We start from the raw sequence: 12,854 nt of genomic DNA, 5'->3' as shown, positions 1-12,854 counted from the left end.
TTGGAGTCCCCTTATAAGGCACTGGGGCAGTTGTTTCTGTGGTCAAAGTGACAAATATATATATATGTATGTATATAAATCTACTATGGAGTATAATCTAGAATCTTTTGGCACTTCAGTCCAGAAAAAAACCTGCAGCATCCAGCAAGATGTCAATAACTACACAGAAGTCTCTGGAAGGGGTACCACAGTGCCTAGGGGTTGGACCACAATTGTTGTGCTTGGGAAAATTCACTCCTGTGTGAAAGCTTATGTTTAAATCAATTCCAGAAATGTTTTTGAAGAGTAATTTGCACCCCAGTGATTTGGGAAGAGGTTCAGTGTTTGGTACCTAATAAAGATAGCTGGCATTGGTGAGGATGTTATTTTAATTATAACAACATGGTGATGGCATTTTCAGGAAGGGATCCCGCAGAGTTCTGACTGCAGACGTTTCTCTACTCACAGCATTTAAACAGCTGCCAAAGGGTTTCCATTAATAGGTTATTTGGATACACTGTATGCAGGCTTATGCTGCACTATCAGTGCTTCACAGCCCTTTTTTCACTTTCTTGACTTTCTTGGAAAGATGAGCCAAATAGATTTGGCCAGAGCTAGTGCCTCAGATTAGAAGGCAAGAGAGCAAGTGGTGAGAAACAGCTGGTATTGCAGCTCTGTACCAGAGAGCAGGGTAAGAACCACAGCCCTTGATATCACCAGCTGCTGTAATCCCACTCCATATGCAGAGAGCATTTGCAGGACAGCTTTCGATGTCTGTACATGTGAGTTGGCTGATGTAGTAAAAGCCCTCCTGAAGATTGTAATGTAACCATACAGAGGGACTGAGAAACTCTGGCTCCCATCCTTACGTGAGAGCTCCCTAACTGTCCATTATTTTTTTGGAAATCAGGCCATTTATAAGTCACTGTTGTGCTGGTGTAACTAATTGCCAATGACCTTGCTGGCATTTACAGCAGCTAAGGATCTTGCTCAAAGGGTAAGTGCTGGGACCCAGCATTCTTCTGTACTGAATGATGCATAGTATGGCCAGGTCTCATCTCACATCATCTGTCACCATACATAAGGAGTAACTTGGTAGAAACCTAGACTCAGGCCAGTGCAAGGTGAGAATCATGCCCATCTACACATGCTGGTAAAGTCACTTCTCCCAAGGATGTGCAGCTCACATCATGCTTCCACAGCACAGCCTGGGTAAGGGAAAAATCTGGGAAGTACCTGGGGCTTGTCAGAGCCTGCAGCTATTCTCAGCTCAATTCAGCTATGCATTCACAATGCTTAGAAGATTTTTGAAATGTATTACTATCCCAATCAGATTGGAATGCTATATTTTAAATATATTAGAGTCTCTAACCAACAAATCTGTATGTGTAAAAAAAAAAAAAAAAAGAAAGAAAGAAAAAAAAATAACTTTGTGTAAATCATCATCTTTTTATTATTATTATTCATTAAAATAACATTAATCATAAACCTCTTTGGTATTCATATGGATGTAATACATAGTTCCAAAGGAATTATGGATTAAAGGGGAGTTAAGCTCAGAACACTCAGTTCTCTGTGAACGTGCTGTGTTCATTATGTTAGATTTAGTATGAACTATTTTCTTCAGTATTATTAGAAGGGAGTAATAGTTGAGTTTGGCATTTATTTAAAAGTGATTAAAGTAAAATTTTCACCTTGAATAAAACAGCAGCAACATATTAACAATTTTTATCATGCCCACAAAAGAAATCTCTTCTCAAAAGAGTGGAAATAATCCTCTGAAATCTACCTGCAGCTGATTATATTAACCCATGAGAAATACATGTTTCCACCTCTCCAGATTGTGTGTGGGTTTTTTTTGTTTTGTTTTGTTTTGTTTTGTTTTGTTTAAAAAAGCTTCATACTGTTGAGGTCATTAATATCTCTGCTACTTATGTGTACCTGGGGGTAATGTTAGGATCACTGCACATTCACTCTTCTGTTTCTGACTTCTGAAGGCCCTACATTAATATTCTAAGACTCATTACTGATGTAGAAACTAACTGGTTTATTGAACATTGCATGTCTGGCCTCATGTCTGCATAGTACTAATTAAAAATCCTGAACTTCTCTACCAGAAAGCTTTGTAAACTGTGGTGTGGATTTTTAGAGGATTTAATCCAATTTCTGTATATATAAACTAGAGGTTATTTTCCAGGCAATCTTGTGAGTTTAGAGATATTATTTACAGAAATAATTCTGTGATAAGTATACAAGGTTGTATTCTACCCAACCGACCTGTGGTCACACTACTTGTCAATTGGGCTGTAGATTTGAGAGACTTGATGATAAGAAGTGAGTTTATACCAGGAATTTGGAAGGTGCTGGTTACAATGAACCTTGTTCTTGCACCTGAACCTTCCATGCAGTTGATGCCATTTACTTTCCAAACACTCACCTTATCTGATGGGATGAAAGTCCCCCAGATGCCTGGAGGTTGGGTCGTATTTCACCACTGAGTTTTCCTGTTTGAATGGAGATTTACATTAAGACTTTTATGAGATAGCATATAAGGCCATATTATATCAGGCATTGGATTTCTTTTCCTTCTGTATTAGCAAAGTGTGGGTAATCCTAATTAAGAAATAAATTAATCTGAATTTCAACTAGCATAAATCCCATGAGGAGGAGTGTTTGCATTTATGAAATACTGGAATGTATTTGCCTGCCTTTGGTCTACCATGTTGTCCTCATTCCTATGCAACAAAAGCTAAGGTCAGAAGGGTTGCATACCCATGGCCTCAACTCACCTTCTTTGGTGGGGTGTCACAAGATGTCCTGAACTTGTCTCAGTGCTGCTTAGGCCATTAGCTTGTCCATGTCATTCACAGTGCAACTTCTTGTGACTTCTTCAGGTAACTCTTGAAGTTTCTTTACTTTTGTGAATTCTAAAAAAGTCTGAAAAGTCATTGTTAGTGCCAAAAATTCCAGCCACTATTTCTACCGTCAGATATTGAAATTCCCTGCCACAACTGTGGCTATATATCCCCCTTCCTGCTGGCCCCTCCACCTCCTGTCTCCCGCCACCCCCCCCCCCAAAAAAAAAAAAAAAAAAAAAAAAAAGTCTTTTACAACTTCCTTATTCAGAAAAGGGAAGAAATTGAAAAAAGTTGGTATTAACTCCAAGTGAAGTTCCAAGCTGTCCCTTTACCCCCTCTCTGAGCTGTGGTTTGGGCTGACTGAGTACTGAGGATGGTTGTCTTTGCTGCATAGGTGCTTACGTACCATTACACTGTGTTATCAGTGTCTTCCAATGACTCGGTGAGAAATGTGTTATGTGTTGTGTTTTGTTTTTTTCATCTCTGACCTCCTTAGCATAGGCAGTCAGTAAAGAATTGTATGCTTTCTCAAAGAGATTTTGGGGTTGTTCCTTGATTGTTCCATGATTTTTCTTGAGGACAAACCCAGGCCTCAAATCAAGATCCACACAGAATATTATTAGGTAAACTGAAATGGCTTTAGAGGCAGGGGATGATATAAGCTTCTGCTCTGTAAGTGCGTTTTGTTTTGTTTTGTTTTGTTTTTTATGGCCTTTTGAGGGGACAGGTGAGAAGGGAGCTTACAAGACACTGTGTCTTGTGAGGGGCCTGGGGCAGGAGATAGAGTCAGATCAGCTGTAGGGGGAAAACTGGAGGGGGAAAGGGAGAAAATGAATGCCTTTCCCTACTACTGCACAGTGCATTGAAGCATGGATTCTGTAAATATGCTTTTATGTAGAGTAAAGATGCCTGAGAAGGGAAAGCTATAGCACTAAATACCTTCAAATAGTGCCTTCTTTAGTCTGTAGGGAACCTTTATCCACAGCAGTCACAGCTCTCCTGCTAGAAATCAACCCCTTTATCTCTTTTTGAATGAAGCATGGTGCAGAGGGGATAGAAGAGTTTCTGCCGGCTCATATGCCACGTATCATTGTGTTTCTGAACCTCTCTCAGTTATTAATAATGAATTAGTCTTCACAGCACAAATATAAGGAAAGGTGTTTAGTAGTGTCATTTTTGGATTAAAAAAATGGAAGCAGTGAGAGGTGAAGTGAACTGCTCAGTATTGTACTACACCAGAAATTGGAAACTGAATGTAGGTTTCCTGGGTGCTATGCCAATGCCCTGGCCAGTTTAAAAACTTCACGTTTCTTTTATTACGAGCTTGCCCCGAAGAGCTTTTCTTTTCATCCTATTTCTTTCCCCTTTATTTCCCTCCTGTCAATGTAGCATAGAGGTCCATGTAAGCACAACTTTGTATTCTACCCCCAAAAAATTGAAAGACCTCAGGACACACTATATTTGCAACATACAATGCCATTTTGCAAGACAAAACTCATATTGCTGTTACTGAAAATAGTAAGAAAAAACATAATGCCGTATATTGCAGCAGTCCACGTTGCTGAGACATACAGGTCTCTCCTTTTCTCATGACTGTTAACTGTTCTTTTGTTTCTGCTGTTTTCTTTTGTCTTTTGGATCACACACTAGTCAAAAGCTACTTACTGTTTTGTGCATCAGAGAAAGAAAATAAATAAAGGGATAGGATTTTTCACTGCAGGTTTATGACTGCCTGCAGTGTAAAGTCTGCCAAAGGGGGAGCGTTCATATGCTCAGGGTCTGGAGGTGCTGGTGCTTGTATAAGGTACCTGGTAGGCTAGATCAAAAACCAGTGGGCTAACACTAACCTTTTTATTTTATTTATTTATTTTTTGGGGTGGGGGGGAGGCAGGGGTAGGAAGAGGAGGGGATTGGCAATATTAGTTTTTTCAGCTGATTTAGCTCTTGATATCAGTCTAAGAGATAGTCTTGAAGCAATCATCAAATTAGAACAGCTAAAGCTGCTTTGCTGCTGCAGTATTTATAGACCCAGGAGCAGGCACCACGCTGTAGTCTTGTTCTGAGGGCGATCTTCAGTTGCTGTGTTCTATTACAGGATTTTAATCATTTCCTTCCAACACCTGCTCACATGTATCATAGGTGGGGATGGAAATGTGCCCTGCTACCTTTGATCTTAAGCCAGGATAAAGCAGAGTAACATTCAGGCTGTACTACAGTGTCCTAAACAGAGCAGCAGCAGAGCCAAAGCAGTGAGATGTAAGCTGTCTGAACCTACACTGAAGTGTACCCCAATTTATGCCCTGAGGAGCTTTACTGCTCTGGAAGATTTGGGATGGGGTTTCTCTTGAAGTAACAAAAGAGGATGACATGCTCTCTACTTCCTCTACACAGCCTTCTGCTTCACTCCTAACACTGCCACCTTTTATGTGCTCCTCACTATTACTAGTAGCAGATGTGTTTAAAACCAAAGTGAGGAACTCTATCCTTTCAGCCTCTAACCAGGGTGCTGTATCAGTGCTCTGATTATCAGGAGAGGAAAAAATACACTGAGCAAGTGAGAAAGCTGTTAGAGCCAGAGAATCCCAAAATGTTAAGAAAAAAAGCTTCCTTGATAGAGGATTTTTACTGGGCATAGTGGGAATTTGCCTTAGGGAAAACTAAATCTTGTGAGGAATTGGGCTGTAAGTAGGAGGAGGGGGAGAGCTGGAATCCAGCCTGTGGCTCCCACCAGGGGCTGCAGTGCTGTAACCCCTTTGCTCCTATTGAGTTCAGTGGCATGAGAGGGTGGCCAGTGCCTTGCAGGGAAAGGTCCGTAATGAATAAACATCTTCATTTTAAATCACCCTAGGCTCCCTATTTTGCATTTCATTTCCAAACCCAGTTATCCAATTTTCAGTTTAGGCCCTCTGAAGTCTAGAAAAATAAAAGTAAACTGCAGAAGGGGGTGGGGGGACGACTTTAAAAAATTGCTAAAATGATGCACAAAGAGAGAGGGAGAAAATGACCTTTGGTTGGGCATCCAACAGTGCAAAGAAATTCTGAAGTAGTTTACTTTGAAGTACATTTCAGTCAGGGGGATTTTCTAGCAGTAAAATCGGCCACTTAGCAGGGATTGCATATAATTTCCACTCTATGCCAGTATAAAGCTTCAAGCATAATATTTTTTTCTTGTGGGTTTTTTTTTTCATCACCAATAACTAAAGCCCTTGGTCATTATTAATAATGACTCATTCTTCACCCACAGTCTTTGAACTACATTTGTCATCTCCTTAGTAGCCTTTAAAAGATCTTAACCTGACTCTTCTTTTTGCCTTCTCTCTCAGTCTCTGAGTCATTTTCTCTGTAAGTGACAACTTAGAAGTTGACATTTACCTAGGAATCTGTACCTTATGTCAGAAGTGCTTTTCAATTGCATTTGTCTTAATTTTTGCTGTTACTATTATATACTATTATATTTTACTACATTGTTTATTTTAATCTTCCAGTAAGAATATCAGGTCAGGAATGGCAGGGGTTTGGGATGGGTGAAAGGAGGGGGTTAGTATGGTATTTCCAGCACCAGAACTTTCTGCCAGATCCAAGGTGAAATAACCAGCCTAGAAGACAGCCACACTGTATTTTACCAGAAAATCTGCAGTTGGCATCTGCAAAATATCTATTTTAATATCCAGTTGAGGCAACCAAGCAGAAGCTGGTAGCATCTAGTCATCAACAAGGAGCAAAGCCACCTTTCTCAGTATGTGAAATCCATCAGTCTGAACACTCAGCAGCAGTAACTGGGGTGTGTGTTCCTTGCTTTGTTAAGCACCTGGGTATAACAGGAGATAAAAGCTTTTTCAGCTTTTAACCTTCTTTAACTTTTAAAATATGGCTGAAGACCAGGTGAGCTCAAGGTTAGCTCTTGCACCCTTTTTTTACACACATCTGTAGGAACTGTCATATCAGAGAAGTCCAGCTAGGCAATTTTATCTGCCACAGGTGTCCTCAAAAATGGCAAAGTCCTCTGATCTAACCAGCAATTGTGAATTCCATACAAGAAGAAATTTTTCTAGATAGAAACTTGGTCTACGGTTAACATAAGTTCTGTTGGCATTCATTTTGTTTTATGTTTTAGCTTGGGAAATGCTTTCTATTTTAACAGTTACAAAACCCTGTGGTTCATTCATGCAGCAATCACAGCAACCATGAGCAATGCTAATGAGGGAAGCAGGGAAGCAAGCCTTGCTCCCACCAAAATCACTGTAAGTTTTGTCAGTGACCTTCATGACAGAAGAGCTGGCCCTTTAAGGGAGTTCAAAAATGAACCAAAGCAGTAAAAAAACATAATATTTTCTTAAGGGAGTTGTCCTTTTGTATTTTTTTTCAGTGCCTGAAGTGCCTTTTGTAGAAAGGTTACTAACCTGCGACAGATGAAAGTTAAAAGAACACGGTTAGAAGGCAAAGTAAAAGGTAGTTATGAACATATTGTTGATAGAATTATTTTTAGAAATGAAATATAAAAATATTGGAAAGATAGGCAACCAGTGCAAACTAATGTACCATAAATTGGAAAGCTTCATAATCAAATATTTATGGCTCTCTTTGCAGTGTTTGAAAAATTAAATTATTAAAAGCAAATATTGTGGCAAATAGGTTCCCATCCATCTCAATAAAAGTTACATTTCACTATCACTGTCACATTATTACTTTTTTGCTTTCAGTCTTTTAAGATTGAAGAGAACAGTAACAAACTCTGGTAACAAATCAAAGCTTTTCAATGTAATTTACTTGGTGAGTAATTTCTAATTGATTCAGACTGATGGGGCTGCATAGTTTGATGTATTGCTGTAGTGAGAGATACTTTGGACGAAGTGAATTTATAAGCACCTCTTCTCCAAGAAAAATGGCTGCTATATTTCATTTTGTCATTTTTAGCTGTAGCGATGGTCTTGTATACCTGTCTGTGTGGAGTGTCTCAAGAAACGAAAAATTCAAAACTGCGTATACACCTTCACAAGCTGTGCTCCCTTCCCAGAGCCAAAGGGGAGAGCACTCCTGTGCTGCACCGTGATGTGGGGAGTCAGACACAAAGTGTATTTACCCCATACTGGCAACCTGGGGTGAATGTAGTGCTCCTCCTTTCTCTCTCTTTTTCAAAAGTGTAGTTGCTTAGCAACATAATTTAGTCACCTGCAGGTCAGGGTTCAGATCTTGTTAATGTCATTGTGAATTAGAAGAAGGAAATGACTTTGGGGGTTTTACAGCTTCTTTGTGACATTGCTGTTAACCAAGAGGTTTGTATCCTGTTTGGAAGAAAACCTTCCGTGACTGCTTGTTTTCCATGTGATTATTTCCACATGTATTCTGCAGTATTTCTGAAGCAAAGAGGGGAAAGGGGAATATGATAAAAGACATGTTATTTGGTTTATACATTGTAGTTGTTGAAGGTCAGAAGCAGTGCTTTACACCTGATAACAAGTTGCTTTATTTTAGGGCAAATTAAACTCCAGACTTCGTAAAGAATTGTTCCAGTGTCAGTCCTGCTCTGTCCCCTTGTCTTTCCCCACAGCACATTCAGGGAGGCTTTCAGGAGAGCAGCAGCAAGTTCCCCTCCATGCGTGCCTGCCACTTTATTTCCCACAGCAGAAATCCCTGAAGGCTGGTGCCTCGGGGGAGCAATCTAAATTTAGCAACTACAAAATATATCTTGAATTTTTTCTCCATACACTTGCAACCTCTTAGATGCCATCTGATTCTGTCTGCTTCAGAGTAATGTATCCCGTCCCCCCAGAACCCTGCTCAGGGCACACTGCGAGGTTTCCCAAAACTCCTTCCTTAATTGACTGAGGAGGATCTGAGGCATCTTAAGTGATGCAGTCTCAAATGCTGAGAGACTTGCAGGGCCACATGGACTTGACGAAACGTGTGTTTCTAACCTGCCTGAGAGCCTCTGGGGATGCCACACACCCATCAGGTCAGTTCAGCTGTCCAGGCAGAGCCAGGAGGAAAGGGCCATGGTGCAAGTTTGAGGATCTGTGAAGGGTCGGAAAAAAACATGTTTTTTGAATACTATGAGTGTGAAGGAAAGGCATTGCCATTTTGATAGAAATCCTTTTGTGTTAAGCTGTCAGAAGGGCTTCTTCCGCTTCATTGGCCTAACCAGATGCAAGGAAAGCATGCATACCTTCATGTATATACATACATATATCACGTGTTATTATTATGGACAAAGATCCAAATTTGATCCAAACTTAAACAATCATATCCCAATTAAATATTTAATTTCATTTTCAAGATGATGGACACTTTCTATTACCACTTTAAAGTGTTCAAATCATAAGTAGATATGCAACTGAAAAATAAAAAGCCACAATATTTTCCTTGGAAAATAACAGAATTAGATATCTGGTGTGTATTGGAAATATTTCTTCATTGTTTAGAGTTGAAGCAGTTTTATCAAATTCAATCTAAATTCATGGGTAGTTACAATCCTCCTAAAATAGCATTTGTTGGCAGAATTAATATTCACCAAATATTTTTTAGCTGAAGTTTGCATTTGGTTTCCTGATCAAAATCGCATGCACTGCTCGTCTCTGCGGTTTGAAATGCTGTGCTAATGGCTCTGTCCTGCTGAGGCTTTCACATCCGTGTTGTTTCACATGTGCTTTGTGGATCAATTGTAAGGTGTGCGAGAAGCTGCAGTTGTGTTCACTGCTCACAAACACTTGCAATCCCAGGATCATTTGCATGGGTGATTTGTGGTCTGGAGTTCATTAATCTTTCGCTGTGACTGTTCATTATTTGTACTATGTGACCGGTCAGCTAAGACATATGGGACCAGACTGCCAGCTGCTGAAAATCAGCGTGGCTCCACTGATGGATGGAGGCAGGCTGGTTTCTGGCTGTGACAGATTGGATCCTGGAGGAGAGGGGCTTCCTACTTGTTTGTCAGGCTTTGAAGCAGGCTACTGGGTAAGAAACAGTGCTAGCTTTTTTAATTTCTAAGCTTCTGCACAGGTGAATCCACCTGTGAAACAAGCTGCCTGTTGATACCTGGCATATGTAAACATGTGGGATCTTGTAAAAAAAAGAAAAAAAAAATAGTGCAAGCAGGTGTTTGCAAACAGAAGTTAAAAAGGCAACCAATAAATAACTGAATTAAAAACTTATTTATAAACTTTATTTTTTTCACTTTTATTCAAATAACTTACCAAATGCAAAAACAGTTGTTTCTTAGGTGTCTGCTTCTGCTAAGAGACAGACTCCACTTTCTGTGGAAGCCTCAGTAGCGACAACAGTATTATTTGGTGGTTATCCTAACAAGTAAATCCTGAGTAATACCATGAACCTTTATTGACAGGGGTTGATACAATATGTATCAATGATTTAGGATAGAGCTCTTAAAAACCGATGCTAGCAAAGACCCAGTGCTGTACTGCTTGTTAGTAGGGAGCATCACAAAGGGGAGTCCAAGATGTACAGCCTCAAATCATTATCAAAGAGGAGCTTTATCAAGTTTGCCTTGTCTTCATTTGGAAATGGGTGGACATGAGCAGAGATCTAACTAAAGTGTCTTGTGGGTACACCTTCATATGAATTAACTTGAGATATGTTTCAGATCCATTGCCTAAATCAGGTACTTGCATAAGGGAGACATACAGGTGAGACATAAAAACTAATCGTGCAACAGAGCATCTGCCATCAGCTTGTTAATTGAGATGAACGTTGCAGTGGGTAGCTGGTGAGATAGCATAATGGCAATTAAGACCAAGAGGAGAGAGAATACTTCCTTCCTACTTTCTGCTGAGTAGCACTGGTGTTACAGTTTTAGGCGATAACTGGATTTCTCAACTGCTACCTGTATTGTGCCAATCTCCAGCAGCACCTTTAATGTGTGACTGACACTAATGAACAGAAGACCACTTTTAACCTATGAAAGGGGTCATGAATTTACACTATTGTGAAGGTGGCAGATTTGTATTGTTATTGATTTTTCCCCATCCCTCTCTACCTTTTCCCCTAACATTTGACAGGGAGATTATAGTCAATAACAATGCTTGGCATTTATGGGCGGTGAAACTTTGAAACTTGTTTGAAACTTCTAATCCATAGATCTCAAAATGCTTTCTAAATATTGACTTTCACAACTGTTTGCTAGTTAAGTATAAGGCTAGGGAAAAGGAAAGTTGCACAGTTTGCCAAATGATATGTGGAAAATCAGTAGCAGAGCTCAAAATAGAAGCCAGAAGTCTTTCCTCCAGCCCTCTGTTCCTTCATCAGACAACATGTACTGCTGTTTAGTCTCATTTTTGGAACAGTCAGGTACCCAGTAGTGATTAGCTAAAAGTCAGTACTGTGAAGATTTCTAGCAAAAGCAAAGTCAAGTGACATACACAACAGTAGAGTGAAGAGTAAATAAATTAATAATAATAAAAAAAAAGTCACACTGAACAGCTAGGTTTTTGTATTTAATTGTGAAGTTTCACCTTTCCCAGCCACTAGAAATCTGGGGGTTCAAATTGAAGTAGTTGAGTACAAATTTTAAAAATAGCTTGTTTTTTGTTTGTTTGTTTGTTTGTTTTTCTCTGTCATGTACTGTCTCAAAGACATCCAAACCTGCTAGCCACCTAGCTCTGTGAGGCTGCCATGCTTAATGTTGGTGGCCAGGTACAGGTTTTGTATGAGGGCCAAAGAGCCCGTTTGTGACGTGCTACATGTTCCTAGGACTCCAGGGCACCTGAAGTTAGTGAAACCGTGTATAAATTGAATAGTTAAAACCAAAGTTCTCTGTAGGCAAAGTTTCTTTTATTTTTCTTTGTAAAGTTTGGAGAAGATGTACCAGTTTTGTTTTGTTTTGTGTTTTCCTTAAAAAGAAAAACCAACAGGGCTTGAAAGGAAGTGGATCTGTAGAGCTGTCAGCAGAATCTCAAAAAGAAACTCTCTGGGAATCCCATCCACCTCTCCACTTGCAGGCAAAAAGACATGGAAAATAACACATCAAAACTGCATTTCTTAAATATTTTATACATAACGTCCAATGTTCCAACCTTCACAAGAATGCCAGATAGCTGTACTTCCTTTAGTGTTTTATATATGATACTTTTAAAACTTCTGAAATAATTTTATACCTTGTATATGCTACCAATAGCAAACTGTCTTGCAATCAGCATCATATGTAGTTCTGCTGTATACAGTTTCTTAAAGGTAGAGGCAATGTAAAGCTGGATCCCCTTTCTCCCAGACCACCCAATCTTATTGGGTTATACAAGGCAGTGCTCTTCTTGAGTTTATGCTTAGGACTGTGACATGTTCCAGTGGCAAAACTGCAATCAGTTCTCAGATGGGTCTGTGATTTACAAGAACTCATTGACCAAAAAATATCCTAAGCCTTCAGGAGGAACAGTAAATTAGAAATGAATCTTAAGTAAGGCTAGTAATTTGGTGAAAATGCAAATGGCAAACCGAGGCATCATGCCTCTGCTGTAATCATAAATCCACAGTGATTGTGCATGTGAAGGGCTGAAGTTAAATACAAGTTTGAAATACTGGGTTCCTTATTCAAGAACAGCTATTTCTATTCAAGAATAGAAAAAAAATGTATAACTCTTTTAGCTAACTTGGCAATGTCAATCCAGATTAAATCGTTCTGTATTTCTTAATTAACTGTAAGGTTGCATTATGCAAACACAGTTTGATGTACATATTTGTGTGTGATTGGCACAGAGAGATCAACCATGTCAAGTTTAAGTGAAAGCGAGCATACAAACTCAAACAACAAGCTGTTTGCCCAGCAAAGCAGCATAACTCTTGCAAACAGAAAGTCACTTCTTCATCTTTACTTAGGAAACCTTGTTTTCTTAGTGTCTTCCCTCACTAGGAGCCCTACAAACTCAGGTCTTTAAAATGCACTACACATTTCTATATGGATGCAATCAAATGTATTGTGATGCACCTCAGTTTTACTTAGTGGTATAAGGACACCTGCAAGGTGAGGCTTTTGAGATCAGGTTCAAAAAACCAAACCAAAACAAAACAAAA

The sequence above is a fragment of the Aythya fuligula genome, chromosome 13 (assembly GCF_009819795.1).
Source record: "Aythya fuligula isolate bAytFul2 chromosome 13, bAytFul2.pri, whole genome shotgun sequence".
Classification (NCBI taxonomy): Eukaryota; Metazoa; Chordata; class Aves; order Anseriformes; family Anatidae; genus Aythya; species Aythya fuligula.
The sequence above is the reverse complement of the archived record's forward strand: the minus strand, read 5'-3'. Positions refer to the sequence as shown.